We start from the raw sequence: 25,176 nt of genomic DNA on the forward strand, positions 1-25,176 counted from the left end.
AGGCAGAGAATGTCACACGGAAGACAGAACTAGAGCTTGGGAGTAAGACAGACATGAGTGTAAACACTGATTCTACCTCTAAGCAATGGTGTGGTCTTAGACATTTTAATTTCTCTGAGCTCAATTTTTATCTATAACATAAGAGTAATTAATACTGACCTGGAAGAGTTGTTATGAAGATCCAATGGAGTAAGTTCCATAAAGTTCATAGACCAAGGTAGCACAGAGATAATCTAATAAGGAGAAAAGGAAAGATATACCCATCTGAATGCAGAGTTCCAAAGAATAGCAAGGAGAGATAGGAAAGCCTTCTGCAGTGATCAATGCAAAGAAATAGAGGAAAACAATAGAGTGGGAAAGATTAGAGATCTCTTCAAGAAAATTAGAGTTACCAAGGGAACATTTCATGCAAGATGGGCACAATAAAGGACAAAAGTGGTATGGACCTAACAGAAGCAGAAGATATTATGAAGAGGTCACAAGAATACACAGAATAATTATACAAAAAAGATCTTCACAACCCAGATATACACGATGGTGTGATCACTCACCTAGAGCCAGACATCCTGGAATGCGAAGTCAAGTGGGTCTTAGGAAGCATCACTACAAACAAAGCTAGTGGAGGTGATGGAATTCCAGCTGAGATATTTCAAATCCTAAAAGATGATGCTGTGAAAGTGCTGCACTCAATATGCCAGCAAACTTGGAAAACTCAGCAGTGGCCACAGGACTGGAAATGGTCAGTTTTCATTCCATTCCCAAAGAAAGGCAATGTCAAGCAATGCTCAAACACCACACAATTGCGTTCATCTCACAGGCTAGCAAAGCAGTGCTCAAAATTCTCCAAGCCAGGCTTCAACAATACGTGAACCATGAAACTTCCAGATGTTCAAGCTGGATTTAGAAAAGGCAGAGGAACCAGAGATCAAATTGTCAATATCCATTGGATCATCAAAAAAGCAAGAGAATTCCAGAAAAAACATCTATTTCTGCTTTATTGACTATGCTGAAGCCTGTGACTGTGTGGACCACAACAAACTGTGGGAAATTCTGAAAGAGATGGGAATACCAGACCATCTAACCTGCCCCTTGAGAAATCTGTATGCAGGTCAGGAAGCAACAGTTAGAACTGGACATGGAAAAACAGACTGGTTCCAAATCGGGAAAGGAGTACATCAAGGCTATATGTTGTCACCCTGCTTATTTAACTTACATGCAGAGTACATCATAAGAAATGCTGAGCTGAATGAAGCACAAGTTGGAATCAAGATTGCTGGGAGAAATATCAAGAACCTCAGATATGCAGATGACACCACCTTTATGGCAGAAAGCTAAGAACTAACGAGCCTCTTGATGAAAGTGAAAGAGGAGAGTGACAAAGTTGGCTTAAAGCTCAACATTCAGAAAACTAAGATCATGGCAACTGGTTCCATCACTTCACGGCAATGGAATGGGGAAGCAATGGAAACAGTGATAGACTTTATTTTGGGGGACTCCAAAATCACTGCAGATGGTGATCACAGCCATGAAATTAAAAGATGCTTACTCGTTGGAAGAAAAGTTATGACCAACCTAGACAGCACATTAAAAAGCAGAGACATTACTTTGCCAACAAATGTCCGTCTAGTCAAAGCTATGGTTTTTCCAGCAGTCATGTTCAAAGGTGGGAGTTGGGCTATAAAGAAAGCTGAGCACCCAAAAATTGATGCTTTTGAACTGTGGTGTTGGAGAAGACTCTTGAGAGTCCCTTGGACTGCAAGGAGATCCAACCAGTCCATCCTAAAGGAAATCAGTCCTGAATAATCATTGGAAGGACTTATTTTGAAGCTGAAACTGCAATACTTTGACCACCTAATGTGAAGAACTGACTCATTTAAAAGACCCTGATGCTGGGGAACATTGAGGGCAGGAGAAAAAGGGGACAACAGAGGATGAGATGGTTGGATGGCTTTTCACTGACTCAATGGACATGAGTTTGAGTAAACTCCGGGAGTTGGTGATGGACAGGGTTGCCTGGTGTGCGGCAGTCCATGTGATTGCGAAGAGTTGGACACAAGCTGGAATCAAGCTGGAATCCTGAGCGACTGAACTGAACTGAACTGAATCTAATAAGGAAGCTTTCAACACCATCCATGTTGCACATCTTGAGACCTTCCTTGTTCGCACCTCCTTGTGTACTGAATAAGAATGTCCACTCTTCAGAGTATAATCTTGCTAAACTCGTATCTCTAGGCCCAGCAAAAAGACTCATAGAATTTCATTCAAAGTGGATTTTTCCTTCATTTTTTGTTGTTGTTCAGCTGCTAAGTCGTGTCCAACTCTTTGTGATCCCATGGGCTGCAGGATGCCAGGCTTCCCTATTCTTCACTCTCTTGAAGTTTGCTCATACTCATGTCCATTGAGTCAGTGATGACATCCAACCATCTTATTCTCTGCTGCCTCTTCTTCTTTTGCCTTCAGTCTTTCCCAGCATTAGGGTCTTTTCCAGTGAGTCAGCTCTTCCCATCAGGTGGCCAAAGTACTGGAGCTTCAGCATCAGTCCTTACAATGAATATTCAGTTGATTTCTTTAGGATTGACTGGTCCTTGCTGTCCAACGGATTCTCAAGAGTCTTCTATAGCACAAGTTTGAAAGTATCAATTCTTCAGTGCTCAGCATGATTTATGGTCCAACTCTCACATCCATATATGACTACTGGAAAAACCACAGCTTTGACTATATGGACCTTTGTCAGTAAAGTGATGTCTTTGCTTTTTAATAAGCTCTGTAGGTTTGTCAAATGTTTAATATGGTTTAATATGCTCAGTAGGTTTTTCCTCCTTTTCTTCCAAGGAGGAAATGTCTTTTAATTTTATGGCTGCTGTCACCCATAACAGTGATTTTGGAGCCCTGGAAAAGAAAATCTGTCACTGTTTCCACTTGTTTCCCTATTTGCCATAAAGTGATGGGACCAGATGCCATGATCTTAGTTTTTTAAATATCTAGTTTTAAGGAAGCTTTTTCACTCTCCTCTTTTACTTTCATCAAGAGGGTCTTTAGTGTCTCTTCACTTTCTGCCATTAGAGTGGCATCATTTACATATCTGAAGTTGTTGCCATTTCTCCTGGCAATCTGATTCCGGCTTGTGATTCATTCAGCCCAGCATTTTGCATGATGTACTTTGTATATAAATTAAATCAGCAAGGTGACATATACAGCCTTGTCATACTCTTTGCCCAATCTTGAACCAGTCAACTGTTCCATATAAGGTTCTAACTGTTGCTTCTTGACCCACATAGAGGTTTCTCAGGAGACAGGTAAGATGATTGGGTATTCCCATCTCTTTAAAATTTTTCCACAGTTTGTTGTGATCCACACAGTCAAAAGCTTCTGCATAGTCAATGAAACAGAAGTAGATGTTTTCCTGGAATTCCCTTGCTTTTTCTATGATCCAACAAATGTTGGCAATTTGATCTCTGGCTCCTCTGTCTTTTCTAAACCCAACTTGTACATCTGGAAGTTCTCAGTTCAGTTACTGCTGAAGTCTAGCTTGACGGATTTTGAGCATAACCTTGATAGTATGAGAAATGAGTGTGGTTGTCTGATAGTTCGAACATTGTTTGCCCCAGCCCTTCATTATTTTTCTGCTATTAAAAATAGAAAAAAAGAATTGAGGGAGGAAATATAACATACATGGTCACACTAATATATGAATGTAGAGAGAAAATATATTAACCTTCTATGTAAGTAACATTTTCATTTTATGATTTTTCAGTTTTTTGTTTTGGGCTGTGCTTGGCCTTTGTTACTGCAGGCAGGCTTTCTCTGGTCGCAGTGAGCACAGGTTACTTTTGGTTGCAGTGTGTGGGCTTCTCATTGTGGTTTTATCCCTTTGCTGCTAAGCACAAGCTCTAGGGTGTGCAAGTTTCAGCAGTTGTGGCTCATGGGCTCCAGGGCACAGGCACAACAGTTGGGTCCCACAGGCTTTGTTGCTCCATGGCATGTGGGCTCCTGGACCAGCGACCGAGCCTGTGCCCCCTGTAATGGCAGGCAGATTCCTTACCGCTGAGCACCAGGAAAGCCCCAGGAATGTCTTTAAATAGAGATAAATGCGAGGAAATTTTATTTCACTTGGACTTGAAGGTAAATATCATTAGAAGCCAAGAGACAGCGCTGGCAACTTATTTTCCATGCTAATGAAAACTCTAAAGAAACTGCCTTTAATAACACAGGGGGACTCTAGAGCACGTGGTGGACTAAGTGTGGTTGACATGTTATTGAACCAAGGTCTGGCTGCTGACTGCTCAAAAGCCATTAAAGAGGCCAGGCTGGTGGAAAGGAAAGTTTTCTTTATTTTGCATGCTGACAACTCAGGGTGAAGGGAGGGCAGACACCTATCCAAAGGCCAACCCTACCCCTGACAATCAGGGAGCAAAGGCTTTTATAGACAGAGGGAGCAGGCTACACATAGAAACAGCACAGTCAGCTCTGATGCTCATCTTGAAATTGGTCATCAGTGGCCTGACCAACGTCATCTTGATTGTTTTAAGTACAGTTAATCATTCCTTCCAAGGTCGGTCTATTTCCATTTCTTAAAGACAGTTCTCAGAATTGTGGCAGCTACGTCATGGTTATAGTCTGGTCATCGTGTAGTTAACTTCTTCCACCTGGTGGGGGTTTTAGTAGCAGTATTGAGTTGAGTCCTAACAGGACATGGTTCAGAATAAGACAGCTTACAGGATATGGTTCAGAATATTATCTATAGCCCTCAAGAATGAACTAATGGTCTTTACCTCTGCTTAATGACTAAACTATTATTATTTGATCTTCTTTGACTGTTTTCCTTTGTTTCTGCATGTTCTCACTTCTCTGATTAAACTTATTCTTTGGCTTAAGTTTTTCCACAGACAAAACACAGGCAGAAGACATGAGGAGCAAAGACTATAGGGATCTGTTCCATTCCAATCTGACCTCAAAGCATTAGGGCTGCAGCTTCATGTCTGTGCCAGAGCAGAGAATATCATCATTGGCATCCATGCTACATCAGTCATCGTCTTCTCTTCCATTGCTGGCTGAACACTCCATTTCTGTTTTCTTTGGGCCTCATTGACTTACTGCTGGAATATCTGTATGGCTCTTGCTCCCTAGAATAAAACCAAAGCTGTGTGTAATGTGGTCGCCTTATGATCTTACCTGTCTTAGCTGCCCACACAGACGAGACCCAAAACTGTGGAAAGTGCAGAGCCAAAGTTATTAGGGAGAGAATTAGAATGGGAAAGGGACACAGGCAGTCACCAAATAAACCTCAGGCCATGGGCGTGTCCCAGCATGCCTGCATCTGTCAATCTATTATTGCCTGATGAGTTAGTCCTGGCTTCTCTGAGGACTTTATCTCATTCTCTCCTGGGGCTAGATGGCTCTGGCCCCTTCCCAAAGCCATCCAGAGAGGAGAATGAGATCAGAGTCTCAGCATCACCAGCAGATGGGGTTTGGAATCTTCCACTGGGCATCCAGTATTGGCAGTCCCTAGGTCCACAGAGTCCCAAGAGGACTCTATACTCTGCTTCTGCTATATAACATAGAAGCTGGGAAAGATTGAGGGCAGGAGGAGAAGGGGGTGACAGAGGATGAGATGGTTGGATGACATCACTGACTCAGTGGACGTGAGTTTGAGCAAACTCCAGGAGATAGTGAAAGATAGGGAAGCCTGGCATGCTGCAGTCCATGGGTTGCAAAGAGCTGGACAAGACTTAGCAACCTAGAGAATATGCCACATTTGCATTTCAGGAAAAAAAAAAAGAGTGTTAATGCATGTTTAACACAGTGTCTGGAAAGTAACATATCTTAATATTAGCTGTTATAAAACAAAAGAAGAAAGGGGTAACATCAAGTGACACAGAAAGGTCTAACAGATGAAAAGAAGTTTAAAAGGTCATTGACTTTGGCAATCTGAAGGTCACTGGTACCCAGATAAGAGCACTTCTGGCAAAGTGCATCAAATGGTGAATGGAAGGGGGGAGAAACTAAACAGAGAATAGTAAACTCTTCAAGAAATGAGCATCCAAATGGTTGGCAAAGGACTAGGCTCCAGCTAGAGAGTGCACCCCAGGTCAGGAAAATCATTTTTTGTTTCTTCTCATCTGGGATGGGGAGCATCATGTGGTGATGCTGAAGTCTGCATGGGCCCTAGCTCTCCTGCATCCCGCACTTTTGCCTCCTTGATATCCCTCCAGCATGCATGACTTTCCCAGTATCTAGGCAACTTCCAAAAGCAAGACTTTTCAGAACCATGGGATATGCTTGTTTAAATTGCTTGTCTACAGGAAGGATTATAAAAAATCAATGGCTAATGTTTTTGCCACATATTCTTCACATACAGCTGTGATCTCCAACTGAAATATTAGCATCCTTTCTTTCTTAAGCTATGACTCATTTAATCATCATTTTGGAGACCTAGCTTAGACTCCAAGAGGGAATGGGTAGACTCATTTAGCAGAGGTTTGATGGCTATAACTGGAGGAGGGCATGACAACCCACTCCAGTATTCTTGCCAGGAGAATCCCATGGACTTAGGAGCCTGACGGTCTGTAGTCCACGGGGTTGCAAAGAGTCGGACGTGACTGAAGTGACTGAGCACACACACGAAGGCCATGAAACTGTTATGTGTCGTTTCAGTGGATTTGAAGAGCTCCATTACCACAGTCCTTTATGTCTCAGTGTAGAAAAGAATTCAGCAAGAGGCAAGTGATAGATAAGAAGGGATTTACTGGAACAGGACACTTGTGGAGACTACAAGCAGGAAGGTGAGAAATGTCGTGCCCCAAGAACTTACTGGGCTACAGTTTTATAATCAGAAGAAAAGTCCACAGGGGGAGAAGAACTTCTTTGCCTTTCTTGAGTAGATGTTATGCTTCCATCATCATCTTCTCCTCCAGATTGAGCAAGGGAGTTTTCTTGTCCATACAAGGTCAAGTAAGGTCCACAAATGATTGCTTTTTATGTGTGTAGAGGGCAAGTCCTAGGGATCATTAATCTACTGAACTCACTGGGCAAGATGTGGGTCTCATGCCACCATTGTTTTATTGTTTGGGGGCATGTCTCATGCTTCTGTTATACGCTTTTGCTGCTAAGCAAACCTACTTGGTTTTGTGGTTAAGTAAAACAGTTCTCATTAGTAATCATTAATATACAAGGGTCTCCCATATTTTTTCTACCTAAAATCTCCTAGTGGGATTAACAGTTTAATCACCTACTTTGCCCTTTTATCTCTATCAGCCAGTGTCTGAAGAAAGTCCCAGAGCTGCTTAGAGGGCATCTATTCTAGGGGTGGCCAAACAGAGGGGCCTTACTCTAAGAGGAATCCAGTTCCTTTCCCTGGAAAATGATTCAACTGCAATCTTCTGTTAGATTTGGTCATTCCAGAGGCTACCTTGTCTTTCTGTGAGGTTTTCAGTCTTCTCAAAAAAAGCTTTCTGAGAGCCTTTAAAGCTCTGGGTGCAAAAGCATTACATCTTCAAATAATTTCTACCCTGTATCATAGCTTTGATTTTGTCAGTTTTTAAAAGTATTACAAGTTGACAGCTGGTCAGTAAAAATCAGCCTGATCATCTCTTATCCCTGAAATCCCTTAAATACATTCATTTCTCAGGTTTATTTCCTCATATTCTCTCCCTTAACTGTGTTAGTGATTCTTTCCTCCTTTCTTGAATCATGCTTGCAATGTTTCTTATTGACAAAATAACTGTTGAAAGCAACTCAGCAACTGGGCTTAATATCGTATACGTGACTCCTTTTATTCTATGATAATCCAAACCTGACTGGTTGGGACACTTGGCAATGCATGCTTTATCTCTGTTTTGAGAAGATAACATGACCTAGACTTCAGAAACTGCACAGATGTTGATAAAGGAATAAATTCTATGAAAAAGTGTATTTGTTGTTGTTTTAAATTAAGGTGGCATTTTAAAAAAACTGCTATCTATCGCAAGGTAAACCCTCTGGCACAACAAGCACAAAAAAGTATCTTACAACCCAGTTCTGCTGGGTTGATACTTCTCTAGCATCATTTTTTGAGGTTTTTCTGAACCTGTGTTCTAAGCTACACGTGCATGCTGAGTCACTTCAGTCATGTCCGACTCTTTATGACATTATGGACCATAGCTGGCCAGGCTCCTCTGTCCATGGGATTCTCCAGGCAAGAATACTGGAGTGGATTGCCATTTCCTCCTTTAGGGGATCTTTCTGACCCAGGGATCGAACCCGCATCTCTTCTGTCTCCTGCATAGGCAGGCAGGTTCTTTACCACTAGCGCCACCTGGGAGGCAGTTCTAAGCTATGGTCATATTTTCCATTTTTCCATGGTCATATTTTCCATTGCATCTGTACATACTAATTCCTCTGCCTAGGGATCTCAAGTTCCACAAACCTATATTAAATTGGACATAATTTTATGTCCAATTCAAACATTAACTCTTTTCTAAAAGTTTCAGCAAATCCTTGCATGGAAATCTATACCATGAACTGTATTACATTCATTTTAATTGGCTGGTTTCACTCCCTGGGGGCATCTTTAATATCTGATTCTAAATGTCCAGTTCAGTTTCTTGTAAGCAATAATTAATAAATAGTGAAATGTTTACATTGCTTATTGCCTACTTCAAGTAAATTGGTCACATTATTTCTAAATTTACAAAGTTTGTTTAAAATGTGATAGTTTTCAATTAATCCTTGATCAGCTGGTGATGCCCTATATTCTCCCAATGGAACTTCATCTCATTTTAAGTCTGATGTATATTAGAGACTCCATTGTCTTAAGAGAAGTCAGAATTCAAATGGTTAGATTTCAGTTTCTTGGTAGTATGTGAGCGTATGTGTGTGCTCAGTCACTCAGTGGTGTCCGATTCTTTGTGACCCCATGGACTGTGGCCCACCAGGCTCCTCTGACCATGGAATTCTTCAGGCAAGAATACTGCAGTGGGTTGCCATTTACCTCTCTAGGGGATCTTCTCAACCCAGGCGTCAAACCTGGGTCTCCTGCATTGCAGGCAGATTCTTTACTGTCTGAACAACCAGGGAAGCCCTCCTGGTAGTACAGATGATCCCAGATGGAAATTTGGAAGAAAAAAAAAAATGTGCTTATCTGTTTCATCTTATTTTGCTAAATATGGGAAGAATCAAAAAATGGTAAGTGGCTGGTACCAAGCCAAACAGTGATATGGAATCAGATCCAGGACTAGAATGTAGGTCTCCTGATCCACATTTCTAGAATTACTGAAAATAAAATTAGATTAAGATATTTGAATCTCGTTTTTGGCTTTGCCATCAATAAACTGGGTGATTTAAAGCACAGTCCCCGTACTCTGGGAATTAAATGTGAGAAAGGAGAGGCAAGGAACATTGTGTCAATCACTTCACAATATGTTTATCATAATTTTTATTCAAAATTAATTGTATTGAATGGTTTTGTGGCAGATGAAGACCCCTGTAGGTCACAGCTCTGGCTGAACTCTCCCTGGCTTTGCCACCTCCATAATGGGGGAATTTTCTCACAGAGTAACAATTGGCAGCTTGTCAGGAATATGTCTTCATGTTTCTCGGGCTGCACCATGCACCACTCAAAGGAGACGTATTTTATGGTTGGATTTCAGGCATTTCAGGGGAGAAGAAAGAAAGGTCTGGGAGGCAGTGGTGGAGTGTTTTTCAGGAAGCTCATTATTCACAGTGGTCTTGTACCTTCCCAGCAAGCAGTGTATTCCTAGTCCAAGTCACACCGCTCACACCCAGCCAAGCCTCCTCACTAACCGCTAGGATTGTTTAGTCACTCTGTGGTGAATAAAGACCTGTACAAAAATGGTCACAACGGTAGGACAAATACCTTCACAGCTTTCTATGCTCTGGAGTGAGGTTGGTGGAGTGGGATGATTGGAAGGGAAGGATAAAGATGTGCCCATGCACGGAACCTAGTTCTCAAACCTCTCTGTACAACCCTTAAATCTTCTATCCCTTTGTACCTAGGATAGTATTTACTATATAGATCATACACCTATATGTGATCAATATACAGGTAAATGGTCTCCCTTATGGACGGCATTTTATTTTTGCCTTAGCACACAGCACGCAGGGGTGCCAAGCCCCTCCACACCCTGAGAATATAAGTAGTTACTAATCACCTCTTGTCTAGCTAGTTAGTATCGCCAAATGTATATATGCTGTGTGTGTATATATATATTAGGTAAAATTTCCTTAGTCATTGCCTGATAGAGACAGACATTGCTTGGTAGATACCTTGATATCTTCTTATTAATAAGATGCCCAAAGCTCAGATTAACTCCCTGAGACTTTCAATAGGCTTTTCTGAAAATCAGCATTATAACCACTGGTTACCCTTTAGCCACCCATTTTGAAATTTGGATATAAAAGTGATCCCATTTTCTTGCCCTGTTTCATTTCCCCTCATGGCTCTATTATCACCAAGGGACACCCAGACTTATCCGCCTTAATAGTACATTTCATTGTTTTCCATAGGACTAGAGATAAATGGATTTGTAAAGAAAAAATGGAATTGGATTTTTCTCCTCCTTTTGATAACTTAGTAGGAATTCCAAAATTATTACTTGAGAGATTTTCCTCACTGTGACTAGATTATTGTCCGTGCTACAATTTAATTTCTCTTGCCTATATCAACATTAAAAAAAAAAGAGATATGACTATAAGGATAGACCATGTTCACTCTCTCTGAATTTGAAGAAAAAGAGGTGAACAAGTTTCTGTTCATTCAAAGTGTGTGCTGGACAGGGCGAAATGTCTGTGGGTCATTCTGGTGGTTAATTTTGTGGTTAAGTAAGCTATATCTGACTCACAATCACTTTGGACATTTAAATGTAGTTGTCTTGCTGTTTAAAATCATTGTATGTGACTTTTCCATGCTCAGTGCCCTAGACACTATAAGCCATTACTGAGCTTGTGTTCCTAAGGATATTACAGCTCCTATTTCTTGCCTGATGGTAGGACGTAGACTTCACAGAGAATCATGAAGAGCTGACTGATAGTGTTTTCCAATCTGCTGGGTTATTAGAGGAAGAAGCTGTAGTGTGAAGAGAGGAAGGGACTGGACTGGAAACTTATATGTGACCAGGCAGGAAAATAAGGCCAGAGTTGGGGTGAGGAAGCACTGAAAGAGCCAGAGGGAAGTTGATGTGTTAGATTCTGGCTAAGACAGCTAAGCTCACGGGGGCAGGGAACGGGCTGGAAGGCTGGCTGGCACAGCAACGCACATTCCCACAAGATCGCCTTCTTGCTAAGGAATCTGAACTGACTTTCCTCCACTTTGTGTGTGTTTCATGACTTATTAAATAGATTAGTTACATTGATTTTTACTTTGAGATTTCCAGGCAATCACACAATACTTGAATTTTTCAATCCTGTTGCTACATTATATGTTAATAAAAGCCAATAGCAAACATTTAAAAAGTTTTCCTAGATTAGGACCCTTCCAAGAATCAATAATCTCATTGACATGGTTCAAAAAGCTATCAATTCTATGAGGACCACTAATGGCTGCAGAAAGCAGGCATGTAAACACCACCAGAAAAATCAATGTTCTCTCTAAGTCATCGACAATTCTTGATGGCAACTGGAATTATGAAAAGCATAACATGTGTCTCATGCCTTAAGCATTTGAAAAAGATCCATGTCAGGCTAGCTGGTGTCCTATTGTCCAGCGTAAGGCAACTACAGGTAGGCATTGTTGATCTGATAACTTCTACTGGAAAATATTTTATGTGTTCTAAGATATAACATCATATCTATTACTCATTTGACAACCACCACCCTGTGAAGTGGAGAGGAAGGTACACTAAACTTATGCTGTGAATTCACAGAGAAAATAAGAGAAGTTGTACATTGGGCAACCTACCCTGGAAAGAGTTGGAAGTAAAGATTTTCTTTAAAAAAAAAAAAAAGGATTTTATTTACTTGTCTATTTATTTTTGGCTGTGCTGGGTCTTCGTTGAGGCACAGGCTTTTCTCTCCTTGCTGTATGAAGGCTTCTCATTGCAGTGACTTTTCATGTTGCAGATTTCAGGCTCTAGGATGAACAGGGTTCGGTAGTTATGTCACATGGGCTCAGTAGCTGTGGCTCCTAGGCTCCAGAGCACAGGCTCAATAGTTGTAGTGCACAGGCTTAGTTACTCTGAGGCATGTGGGATCTTCTTGGATAAGGGATCAAATCTGTGTCTCCTGCATTGGCAGGCAGATTCTTTACCTCTGAACCACCAGGGAATCCCTAGAACTTTTCTGATTTCTATTCTTCCATCCTCAGTGGTGATGGATATCCGCAACATTACAATTGCAAATGCAATGATTACTTTTCATTTACCAATTCTCATTGGGCTATAGTTAAGAAGTAGTTTCCAGGGAAACCTAAAAGATAGTAAAGGATTCAGAAGGGTCAACTACTTAGAGCACCTCACCTACATTTGTATAATTAACATAAAAGAGTACTCATAGAAAGATAAGAACTATTCTTTTTCATGCTCTTCAATTGTCTCACTAGTTACTAGAGCCTCTCTACTCTCTCAAGTGGGTGGTATTTGACATATCTTCCTATATGTCCCCATTTTAGAGCGAGATAATGACAAACAGAACTTGAACTTACTAAGATATTCAACTCCTAACTCTGCCTCTTATAGGAATGAACAATTGTTTTATCCTCTAACAGTGTAACTTCTTTTCTGTAGCCGAATCTTTGGTTGAATGTTTTAAAAATACACATTTTTATTAAAATAAAAAAACATGTTAACATGTAAAGTGAAGGTTTGTCCTCAAAGAAACAGCACTAATAGGAGAAAGGAATGATCCTGGGAGTTCCTCGATGCAGTAATGAACTCAACATTCTTCAATCAAATTTAAAATTTAATTATAGGTAATTGTTCTTTTTTTAATGAAGTACTTTTGACATAATACTCTATTATTATATAATTAGATAACTAACTCCATTAATCACCTTACAACTTATTTTTCTTTATGTTTTCTTTAAATATTTATATACTGTGCCCATTTTTACAGCCACAAAGCTCAACCATAATCAGGAATGTGAGTCAAGGTAGGGAGTGGAAGAGCTTAGTGAAGGATAGTCACCGTGATTTCCCCAAGGGTACCTCTCATGCTCTTTGATTTTTTAGAAAATCAAATGTTTGCAAAATACTTTCTATATTCTTGAATGTATGATAGCCACTCAACACTTAATCTACCATTTGCTGACCACCTAATATGTGCCATTCAAGCACGTTGCTAGGACTGGATTCAAAGGAAAGAGCTGGAAAGAGATGACTAAAATGTAACTTTTGACTGAGAGGAGTTTATAATTTTCTTAAAGAGAATCCAGCAAGGATGCTCATAGCTCTTTCTCTTAAGACATTCATGATGCAAAACAGAAAATCCAGTGAAATATCTATCACAGATGTGAGAATGTATTAGACTGAGTGCCCAGTGATGGCAGGATCCAATTTTCTGGTGACCTTGACCTGGTTAGGTTTTATGTGTTAAGTCTGCATTAAAGGTGAGTCTTTACCGGTAGACAGTTCATGTCCTAGCTCACATCTTTGTTTCTAAGTTGAAATACTCATTCTGTACATCTGCAAATGGTCAAAGAACTGTATTTAAATTCCTTTTATCTTACTGGAGGCACTTATGAAAACCCAGCTCTGCAGTCTGTATATTCTTAGGCAGATTGCTTAACCTTGCTGTTTCTCAGTTTCCTTACTTGTAAAATGGAATATTTATAGAGTAGTGAGAGTTTTAAAAGTTAATAAATATAAATCACTCAGAACAGTTCCTAACACACAATACAAATGCAAAATGATAGGTATTATTTTCATTCTATTGTTATTTTCCTATTGTCTTTAGAGATGAAATGAAAATGGACTTTGTCAATGTCTTCTTTCCCGTCTAAAACTCACATCTGAATACCCATGAGCAGTTTTCATGGGAGTGTTTGGAGGCTTTTTGTTTTCATTTTTTAAATTAATTAACTTGGCTGCCTGGATCTTTGTGCTGTGTGCCTCCTTGTTTCTCTAATTGTAGTGAGCGGGGGCTACTCTAGTTGTGGTGAACGGGATTCTCATTGTGATGGCTTCCCTTGTTGCAGAGCACAGGCTCTAGGGCGCGTGGGCTTCAGTAGTTGCGACTCAGGCTGTAGAGCGCAGGCTCAGTAGTTGTGGTACCGGGACCCAACTGTCCCGCAGCATGTGGAATCTACCCAGACCAGGGATCTAACTCATGTCCCCTGCATTGGCCGGTAGATTCCTAAGCACTGGACCACCAGGGAAGGTCCTTATTTTTTGAAGGCAAAAAAAAAAAAAAGACATTTGAATCGATTGTTACCTTCTTGTGTCTTAGACTTCCCTTGTGGCTCAGCTGGTAAAGAATCTGCCTGCAGTGCGGGAGACCTGGATTCGACCCCTGGGTTGGGAAGGTCCCCTAGAGAAGGGAAAGCTACCCACTCCAGCATTCTGGCCTAGAGAATTCCATGAACTGTATAGTTAATGGGGTGGCAAAGAGTCAGACACAACTGAGCAACTTTCACTTCACTTCATGTATCTTCTCCACTGTTTTGATGTCCTAATGGCCATTTCCTCTGGATATTACATTAGTGAACATTCTATTGGCTAAAATGGTCATCTCACCAAAAAAAAAAAAATAATAAAAGAAAAGAAAATGAAAAGGATACAAGAAAAACAATCTCCTTTATTGCTGACTCACTAGAACTTTATTAAGTTCTAGTACAACTGAATTCTGTACAATTGGATTCTGTACAACTGATTTGTTGTCATTTAGACCATTGAAATTATGGAAATGCATCTAAAACCTGGGGATTGAGAATCTCCTATGGAGGAGCTGTCTGCTTTGGGAGGAAGTTCCTTAAGGAAGATTTAGGAATGTCAACATTAGTTGACAAATTGATAATTAAATATTGTAGTAACAAATATTTCCTCTTAGAACTGTCCCAGAGTCATTTTTTTCTTTTCTATAATTAATAACAAAAAAAGCATCATATGCTAAAATAAACACTATAATGAACACCCGGCAGAGTAGACTGTGAGCATCATGCTAGGTTTCCATGATGTGCTGAACTTACCACAGAAGGATGTGTATGAGCCTGGGTTCTACAGGTCTCACTGGGAAAAGTGAAGACACCCACATATCAGCCCTTCCTTCACAGCAGTGGAAAGAAACTATGTCTGCACAAATAGATACAGCTCATTGGGGGTGAGAGGTAGAACTGAATATTTCACAGAGATACTGAGAAATATGGGGCAGAAACTGACCCATAAATGTTTACTTTTTTGTCTTCCTTATCTTGTCTCTCAGTATACTGAAACGTCTTCAAAGTTGAGATTCACATATTCTTTACTCTTTCATCTAAGCACCTAGCTTGCCAGTGCTTGGTTCAGGAAGTAAAGTGAAAGTCACTCAGTCATGTCCGACTCTTTGCAACCCTATGGACTATACAATCCATAGAATTCTCCAGAACAGAATACTGGAGTAGGTAGCCTTTCCTTTCTCTAGGGGGTCTTCCCAATCCAGGGTTCGAACTCAGGTCTCCCACATTGCAGGCAGATTCTTTACCAGCTGAGCCACAAGGGAAGCTCCTGGTTCAGCAAAGAACTGTTCATTTGTTGACTGGTCATGGGTGGGATCTAAGGTGATAGGTGCTTATATTTAATGAATTATGAGTATAGTGGCAAGAACTTCAGAAGTTTCTATATATATTAATTTATTTAATTTGCTCAACTATTCTCTAAGGTCAATGGTATCAGTCCCAATTTATAGATGAGAAAACTGAGGCTTAGATAAGCTAAACAATTTTCCATAATCAAAATCATGTTTCTATCTCAGCTCCATCTTTTCACATTTCCTGAAAGAAACCAGGTTGATGGCATCTGTTACCCACTTATTACTTATTTCCCACTTTAACTACTAATATTAGAACCCTACATCTTTTTCTTACAATTGTTCACTAAGGCAGTAGAATTTTTTGAGGATTTATAAGAAAGAAAGAAGAGCTGTGATTTGAGATAAGAGTAAAAAGGCTAAGAAAATCTCCAAAGACAAACAACATACAAATAGTATTCTTTTGGAAGTATTCTTCCAACAAATCACTTGGAAAATGAATTTACATTTAAATCCAGCTCTTGTCGATGCAAAATTATGTTCAGTTAACTCCACTGGTACCAATAGTTGTCCAAGCTCTTAAGTTTTGCTCTTTTAAATTGTATAATGACCCCGGGGACTTCTTGGAGGATGGGGAAAAATGAAAGTGGGTGTTGAGTAAAAGTAATCATGAGTAACTCATCAGGTGACTAGATGCAAAGCTGTTGAGAGAAACTGAGACCACAGAAGATAGACACATTTTCACAGTCATTTACAATCTAACCTAAAGGGAGACACCCCGAGGGCTCCAAAGCAACACCAATCTCTCTGAATCACAGTTTTATAACCTGTAAAGTTGGAAAGTAAAGGCCTGCTGTCCTTGTTACAAAAGGAGAAAAGGGTAGGTGGCAGTCACACGGAGCAACTCAGCAGCAGGACCCTTCTGTATTTGGCTTCCATCCTCCACGCCTGCAGCTTCAGAGCACAGGGTCCTTCCTCTTCCTTCCCCTCCTGGCCACATCCCTGCTCCCTGGTTGAGGGGCCTTTTGCAATGCTGTGCTGATTGTCTGTGAAGGTTGCATCAAGGAATGGTGCATTACTGCTTTGTACTCCAAGTGCGAGCAAAACATGGCTTTTATTTACTTATTTATTTTTAAAATATAATTTTTCTTTTTAAATTAATTTTTATTGGAGTACAGTTGCTTAACAATGTTGTGTAAGTTCCTACTGTAAAGTGAATCAGCTACATGTATACCTAAATCCCCTCTTATTTGGATTTCCTGCCCATTTAGGTCACCACAGAGCACGGAGTGGAGTTCCTTGACCCACACAGTAGGGTCTCATTGGTTATCTACGTCATGACTAGCATCAATAGTGTATATATAGAGAATCTAGAAAAGTGGTGTGTGCTGTGTGTGCTGTGCTTAGTCTCACAGTTCTGTCCAGCTCTTTGCGACCCCATGGATATAGCCTGTCAGGTTCTTCTGTCCATGGGGATTCTCCAGGGAAGACTACTGGAGTGGGTTGCCATGTCCTCCTCCAGGGAATCTTCCCACCCCAGGGATCAAACCCAGGTCTCCTGCATTGCAAGCATACTCTTTACCATCTAGGCCACCATGGAAGCCCAGAAAAGTGGTATAGATGATCTTATTTGCAAAATAGGACTTTTACATGTATGTGCATGCATGCTAAGTCACTTCAGTCATGTCTGACTCTTTGCAACTCCATGGACTGTAGCCCTCCAGTCTCCTCTGTCCATGGCATTCCCTAGGCAAGAATACTGGAGTGGTTGCCATTTCCTCCTCCAAGCGAATCTTCCCAACCCAGGGATCAAACCTGAGTCTCTTGCCTCTCCTGCATTGGCAGGTGGGTGCTTTATAATACCACCTGGGAAGCCCTTTACATATAGAGCTCCTACCAATTTCAAAGAGCAGCTTTTAGAAATGGGTAGAACTTAAGGTACAGATTAAGGCCAGTGGGCCAGAATTGTTCAACAGAATCCCTTGTGGGCTGGGGAGTCATGATGCTATACCTAGGGTTTAATAAGGAAGTCTAAATACCATCTGACAGTCTGGTCCTGGCTATGGCAAGTGTACCCCAGACTGCCTTGCCGGGGACCCTTATATTGTACCACTTAGTAGATGAGTAGGAGGAAGTTAGTGACGACAAAGGCCATTTTCTCTGCGTTTTATGGATTCAAATGCACTGAAAGTACCAGGTCAAAAGTTCAGAGTGGTGCTTGTTCATTCTTCTGGCAGAAGTGGGATCACAAGGGAGAAGGAGTTACACTCTGCAAGAACTGAAAGAGAGGATTCTGAAGACATTATCAACCAACTCCAGTGAAAGGGCAGCTTACACTGCATTTGATTCCTAAGACTACAAAAAGTTTCAGGCTGACACTGTAAGTGCATTCTGAAGGGAAAAATAAAAAGTATTTCCTCCAGTTCTGGCAGTTCCGCAAGGAAAAAGAGGTATTAGCAGAAGTCTGAGCCTTCAGGGGTCTGGCCCACATCCCAGCCAGATCCTGAGAAAATGGCAGGACTTCCAAAAATTCTTGTGGCAGGGATCTGCATTTCCTGTCCTAAATGGTTAGGCCATCTGGAATGTCTGTTAGGGAAGCATTACACTGTCCTCATAGGCTCCCAAAACCACTTCAAGTATTCTACAGAATAAAAATAAGTGGAATAAAAGCAAACCAACTCTTCCAGGGGGGAGAGGCACAAACATACCGGAGTCAGATAGAAAGATCAAAATATACAGAACTAAGAATGTTAAATGTACATTTCACTGAGCTTCACTGAGCAACATCAAAGAGTCAATTTAAGATGGAGAACTGAATTTAATGTCAGGCCATTTGGGCCATGATTTCCTCCTGTAGTTCTTCAGCTACTTCCCTTAGGTAGGCAAATAGTCTCCATACAGGTGGGACCTCAGAAGGCAGGTGGCTCCTTACAACAACCCCCAGCTCCCAAAAAACAACCAAAGTGCTTTAATGATGGAGAGACAGGCATTTCATCTGTCTATACACAGGACAGCATTATTCTTCTTTAGCTGTCACTGTCATTTTAGAATTTATATGCAAAGGAACTGACAAGTTAAAATGCTTAACAGGGAGTCTAGGTGTAATGCAAACATGTCCACACATGGTGTATTAGTTTTCTGTTACTGTGTAAGGAGTTACCATAAACTCAGTGACCTTAAACAATATCTGTTTATTATCTCCCAATAATGTAGGTCAGAAGCCCAAGCAGGTGACTGAGCTCTCTTCTTCGGGTATCAGAAGGCTGAAATCAAGGTATCTGCTAGACTGGCCTAACCTGGCTGCTTTGGGTAAGAACCCACTTCTAGATTCATTCCAGCTGCTGGTGTAATTCAGTTATGTGGGATATATAAGACTAAGGTTCCCACTTTGTCACTGGCTATCAGCAAGGGCCCATCTCAGCTCTGTATTCCTTCTCACGTAGCCCCTCTATCTTCAAAACAGTAAAGCCCATTGACTCCCGCTCACCATTGGAATCTCTGATTTTCCTTCTGCCTGCAGTCTGAGAAAAATCTCTATTTTTAAAGGACTCACATGGGCTTCCCTTGTGGCTCAGTGGTAAAGAATCTGCCTGTCAGTGCAGGAGACATGGGTTTGATCGCTGATCCAGGAAGATCCCACATGCTGTGGAGCCGTAACTATGGAGCCTGTGCTCTAGGGCCCAGGAGCCACATCCACTGAGGCCCACAAGCTCTAGAGCCCATGCTTCACAACAAGTGAAGCCACCGCAATGAGAAGCCCGTCTGCCATAACCAGAGAATATCCCCTACTCGACACAACGAAAGAAAAGCCAGCACAGCAGCGAAGATCCAGCACCGCCAAAAATAAATAAGAAAATAAAATTTAAAAAACAAATAAATAGAGTGCTCCCGTGAGTAGATTAGGTTCACCTGGATAGTCTCCTTTTCGATATATAATAAGGAACCTGATCACAGGAGCAGCAACAGGGAGCAAATATCTTGGAGATCATCTTGAAATTCTGCCTATCCTTTAAAATGACCTCAGGCATACATTCTACCTCTGCCCGTACAGTTCTTCCCCTTTTTGACTTCCTGCCTTATCCCATTTCCCATCGTAGAAGTCTCAGCCCTGGGAATTCCCTGGCAGTCCAGTGGATTCTGTGTTTTCACTCCTGAGGGTCTGGGTTCAACTCCTAGTCAGGGACTAAGATCGCACAAGTCAAAAAAAAGAAAAAAAAAAGAATATTCAGTGCTGTTACTCATGCCCTGTCCACACAGATCTCATTATATACACCTTTCCTTTCTCAGGTCACTCTGAGCTCCTGAAAGGTGGTTAGAGAGTCACAGGGGATTCTACTTACCTGTAAAACCCCTGCTACTCTCTGCGTGAAACCTGACCCACTACAGGTACCTAGTGACTGACCGTAAGATTGGGATAGGTGGTGCCATTACCCTGCACTGTGATATGTATAGGCAGTAAATTATATGCCCAACAGCTTTGCATGCTGTTATGTTAGCAAAACAGATTAAGGTTTTAAGTCCCACAATAGCCAATCAATATATATTGCAACACAGAATCCATACACTTCTAAATGAGTTTGTACAGTTCAGTTACCTTCTTTCTCCATTCAGGTAATACAATTCTCATATTTAATCTGCCAGGTGATACGTGAGCTCTCAGAAGCCAGGGGATTATCTTCTTTCCTCCTGCAAATGATATCAGAATTAGCTACAGTAAATATGTCATTGCCACTTCTGCTCCAGGTAAACACGTGATTTGGGAAATAGGCAGTGCTGGTTAATGAATTAGCTCTTCTTCACTCAGAGTATTCCAATCTCAGATCATCACCTCAGACCAATGTCTTATCAACCCAAGGAACATAGGAAGCTCAGTGCCAAGGATCCCAGTGTGATGTGGAGGTCTGATAGGTACTGCCGGGTCTGTGAGGAAGGCCAGATAAGGAAGGGACCTACAAGGGCCATGCCTGATAGCACTCAGATGTGGAGACGCTGCCACTCAGAAAATGGCATTTTTAACCACTCTCCACAGAGCATATGGAGCTACCTTTCAGACGTGCAGAGTCAGAGTGGCAAGATGAGTATGCGTCATTGGGGCAGCTCTAAGGAAACCCCTGATTGTAGAAATTGAATGCCTCCAGTGACACGAATTTAAATGTTGTCCTGAGGCTAACATAGATCCAGCGACTTTTCCTGAATAAAATGTGATTGGAGAGCAGCCAAGTGAAAGAGGAGGTAGGGGAAAACTGTTGTGACTCTGAATCTTCAATGATATGTTCATGGAACATCCCTAGGCAGGCTGGCCAGTCCCTAAAATGTCCTGCCTCTCTGCACTTTGAATAGATTAAACTCTGGACAAGTGTCCCACAGAATCAGGGACGAAGGCCAGATTTGGATACTTAAAAATATTACCTATGCTCTCAATGGCCTTACTGGTGCCTTAGCAAGATCACTGCCAGCAGTGTTAGTAATTTAACCCCCTGTATTGTTCCTATCTACATACTGGTTAAGCCTTAGAGTGTGCAAGGCTAAAAACATAAAGAAAATAGATGAGCTGTGTACAAATTGACTTTATAAGAAAAAAAATCAGAAAATGAAGAGGATTGTAAGATTATGTCTTTAGTGCTTACCATATATGATGCGTTACCATATATTCTAACAATAATCTTCTGGCTCTAAGCTTTAAAAGTTATAGACTAAATTAAGGTCTTGGTAATTTAGCATAAGTTCCTTTAGATAAGGTTCAAACATTGCCCATAATATATCACAAGCATGTTTTACAGTGAACAAGTACATCATTGAAGTTATTCTAAATAGATCAAGCTTTGTAATATTTTGATTTGAGTTGTTTTTGTTTTGTTTTTTTCCCAGGGAGCCCTCTTGTGGGTAACAGGCATATTACTGATACAGATTTTCATTGACTTGGTTTGGAATTGAGTTGGGGAAAATGCTTCATGTTTCATTCATGATAAGCCTGAATATGTATACATGTTTTAACCCCTATATTGTTTCTTCATTTTTAACTTCCTAAGTTCAGGTATAGAATCGTAGTCTTCGAAGCTTTCAGAGGACGTTAAAAGTCATCTGGTCTGATGTTTCCCAAACTTATCATCATTATTATCCAGGGAGCATTTAATTTAATTTTTTTTTTTTTTACTTTATTTTCTGTCTGTGCTGGGTCTTCGTTGCAGCACATGGGCTTTCTCTGCTTGTGGTATGTGGGCTTTTCTTGTTGTGGCACACAGGCTGTAGAGTGCAAGGGTCCTGTACTTGCGGTAAGCAGGCTTAATCTCGCCTTGACATGTGGGACATTAATTCCCTGACCAAGGATCAAACTCGTGTCCCCTGCATTGGAAATCAGATTCTTAACCACTGGACCACCACCAGGGAGATTCCTCCAGGGAGCATTTTAAGTGTACATATCCTTGGTAATACTCCAAGATATTCTAGATTAGTAAATCTGGAATGGGGATAGCAATCTTTATTCTTTTAAATATCACCAGTTTATTCTGATTATGAATCACACTTAACCCTAAAATTATCCAAACCCCCCTTCTAGCTAAACTTGTTGCAACCCAAGGGAAAATTAATTTTAAATGTATTCATTCTCTTTCCAACTCAACTGTGAACTTGACAGGGATAGGGCCCTGCTTGACTTCCTGTCCTCCCAGAACCTAGTGTGATGATCAGAAAGAGTAGGTACCCAATAAATATTTGCTCAACTGAGCAAGGTAATTCCAGTATACTAATTTGCATTGTTAAGAATATACAAATTACAGTCCAAATGGATTTACACTCTGGAAAACTCCCAACAAAGAGATTTCAGTATAAAATCTCATACTATTCTCTCAATGCAATGACCTTACAGAATAAAGGAGCATTCAAACAAGTATTGTGTGTAATTCTTCTATTGAATAGTAGGAATAAAGTTGATATTTGTTTTCCCCTACTTGCATTTAAAAAGAATCTGCTGTTACATTTCAGTTAGGGTTAATAAAGTTTTCCAGCCCTTCTTACTGTTCAGTGTAATGTACTCATATGAGAGCAGTGATGGGAAAAGACAATCTGTATGGAATTGTACAACATGGGTCCTCTTATTTATATGCACAATTTTGAATTCCAAGAAAAAAAGAAGCAAGTTGCTATGCATTTACCTTTACAAATGCTAGGATGAGGCAAGATTGGACATAAGCAATTGGATCTGAAGATAATATATTCCATTTGCAATTGTTAGAGATTTATGCAAGATAGCAGGTAACACCTTCCTTTTGAATTTCAAATGCTGTATAACCTTTTGAAGATAACAAGGGATATTCATCCGAAATAGTGGTAGGAAATTTATAACGGAAACCACATAATTAGTTGTTATTTTCTGCAAGTACCATATACTCTGATAGGAACATGGGTAGGAAAAAATAATCCCTCAGGAAAAAGTCAGCTCCTTTTCTTTTTTTTTTTTTTCTCCTTTTTTACAGTTAAACAGCTTGGCACGTTGGTACCTAATAATTTAGAAGAATATAAATAAAATGTAAGACAGCATCCTGAAATGCTTATGAACTCTACTGGATTTTCAGGTTTATTTCTAATGTGTATCCTTATCAAAGCAGCAAATAATATGGGTCGGGGTTAAATTCTTCAGCATGATAGATATCCTTTAGTCTAGAACCTAGTCATTCAATGTAAGAAGAAAGAAGCATGAATTTCATTACCTTAGGGTAACCATTCTTTATACGTGTTTTCCAAAATTCAACACCTCAGCTTTAGGCTTACTCAACTTTAGTAGCTTTACTCCAACAAGAGTAACTCAGCAGGTTACCCTGTGGAGGCTTTCCTCAGTTGTTCTGGAACATGTAACGATTTCATTTACTGAATTACCATAGACATGGTTGTCTACAATATATTTTTGTTGTTATTACTTTATAAGAAATTGTAAGAATTCTTATACAAGTGGGTACACTTGCTCTCATGTCTCTCCTTAAATTAGAACTTATCTGTCAACGTTAAGATGGCAAAAATTTAGTTGAAAACAATTAAGCATGTATGACTGAATGCAAACTGTATACTGCTTGCTAAACATATAACTTGGGAATATAGACACTTTTCAATCAGAAATCATTACATTGTGACACATGTATTAAATCTAATACTAATGTTCTGTAATGAGTTGATTTTGATATGGATTTTGCTGTTGTCTCTAGTCCTGATTCTTTAATTCTCCAGTCGGAAGATCATTTATGTGAGAGCCATTGTCGTTCTTCTTCCTCTTCCCTTTTCCCTCCCCCTCCCTCTTCCTCCTTTTTTTGTTTCCCCTTTGTTTCAGAGCATTGTATTACTATTACAGAACTCAGGATTTAAAGTACAAACACTTTGGTTTCCATTAAGAGAACTCATTGACATTACTTCCATTGTTCTGACCATTTCTGATGGTATTTATTGCTATGTACGAAAGAGGGCTTCCCTGGTGGCTCAGTGGTAGAGAATCTACCTGCAATGCAGGAGGTGCGGGTTTGACCCCTGGGTCAGAAAGATCCCCTGGAGAAGGAAAGAGCAACCCAGTCCAGTATTCTTGCCTGGGAAATCCTATGAACAGAGGAGCCTGGCGGGCCACAGTCCTTGGGGTCGCAAAAGAGTTGGGCCTGACTTAGCAACTAAACAACAATGACAACGCAACAAGAAAGAGAACAGTCAGGGCCCTGCTCTTCCAGGGCAAATGTTCTGCTACTGCTATCCACCAGTTGCTTGTATGTGGGTTTCTGCAGAATACTTTCTGCTGCCATAGCTGGAACAATGTTGAAAGGCTTCCTGGCTTTGTTGTTCTGTCACTAAGTCCTGTCCAACTCTTTGCGACCTCATGGACTGCAGCATGCCAGGCTTCCCTGTCCTTCTCTATCTCTTGGAGTTTGCTCAGACTCATATTTGTACTGACTCCTATTGAGTCAGTGATGCCATCCAACCATCTCATTGTCTGTCACCCCCTTCTCCTCCTGCCCTCAATCTTTGCCAGCATTAGGGTCTTTTCCAATCAGTCAGCTCTTTGCATCCTGGCTTTAGGTGGAGCAAAAATTGTATTTTTCTATGAGTACCCAAGGAAAGATTTGTTTTTCTCTATGAAATAATTGAGCTGTTGAAGTCTGCAAGGATGAAATCCTTCTGTGATACATAGTTAGGGAGTTCCTACATGGATATGAAGGTTCATAGCTTCTCAGAATATGAGATTATATCACCTCAGTTAAAAGAAAATGAAAACATTTAGAGTATCAACACAGGAACAGTATAGTACTGAGTGGCTTGTCATGAGTCATCTACCACCAACACTTTCAAAGAGTGTCTTTATGGATCACTCTTCAATATGGCTCACCCCCTGAACAGAATTTTTTTTTAATTCATTTTAATTGGAGGCTAATTACTTTACAATATTATGGTGGTTTTTGCCATACATTCACATGAACCAGCCATGGGTGTACATGTGTTCCCCATCCTGACCCTCCCTCCCACCTCCCTCCCCATCCCATCCCTCAGGGTCATCCC

At 40.6% G+C, this 25,176-nt stretch overlaps 1 long non-coding RNA gene across 1 annotated transcript in view; it reads right to left on the reverse strand.

The window, feature by feature from the left end:
• LOC122442021 overlaps positions 1-25,176 on the reverse strand; it is a 157,290-nt gene that overhangs the window by 43,065 nt on the left and 89,049 nt on the right. The window contains exon 2 of the long non-coding RNA XR_006269529.1: positions 20,246-20,337. This is a non-coding gene — a long non-coding RNA (uncharacterized LOC122442021). The remainder of the gene's footprint in view (positions 1-20,245; positions 20,338-25,176) is intronic.

This window comes from Cervus canadensis, chromosome 5 (genome assembly GCF_019320065.1).
Source record: "Cervus canadensis isolate Bull #8, Minnesota chromosome 5, ASM1932006v1, whole genome shotgun sequence".
Taxonomy (NCBI): domain Eukaryota; kingdom Metazoa; phylum Chordata; class Mammalia; order Artiodactyla; family Cervidae; genus Cervus; species Cervus canadensis.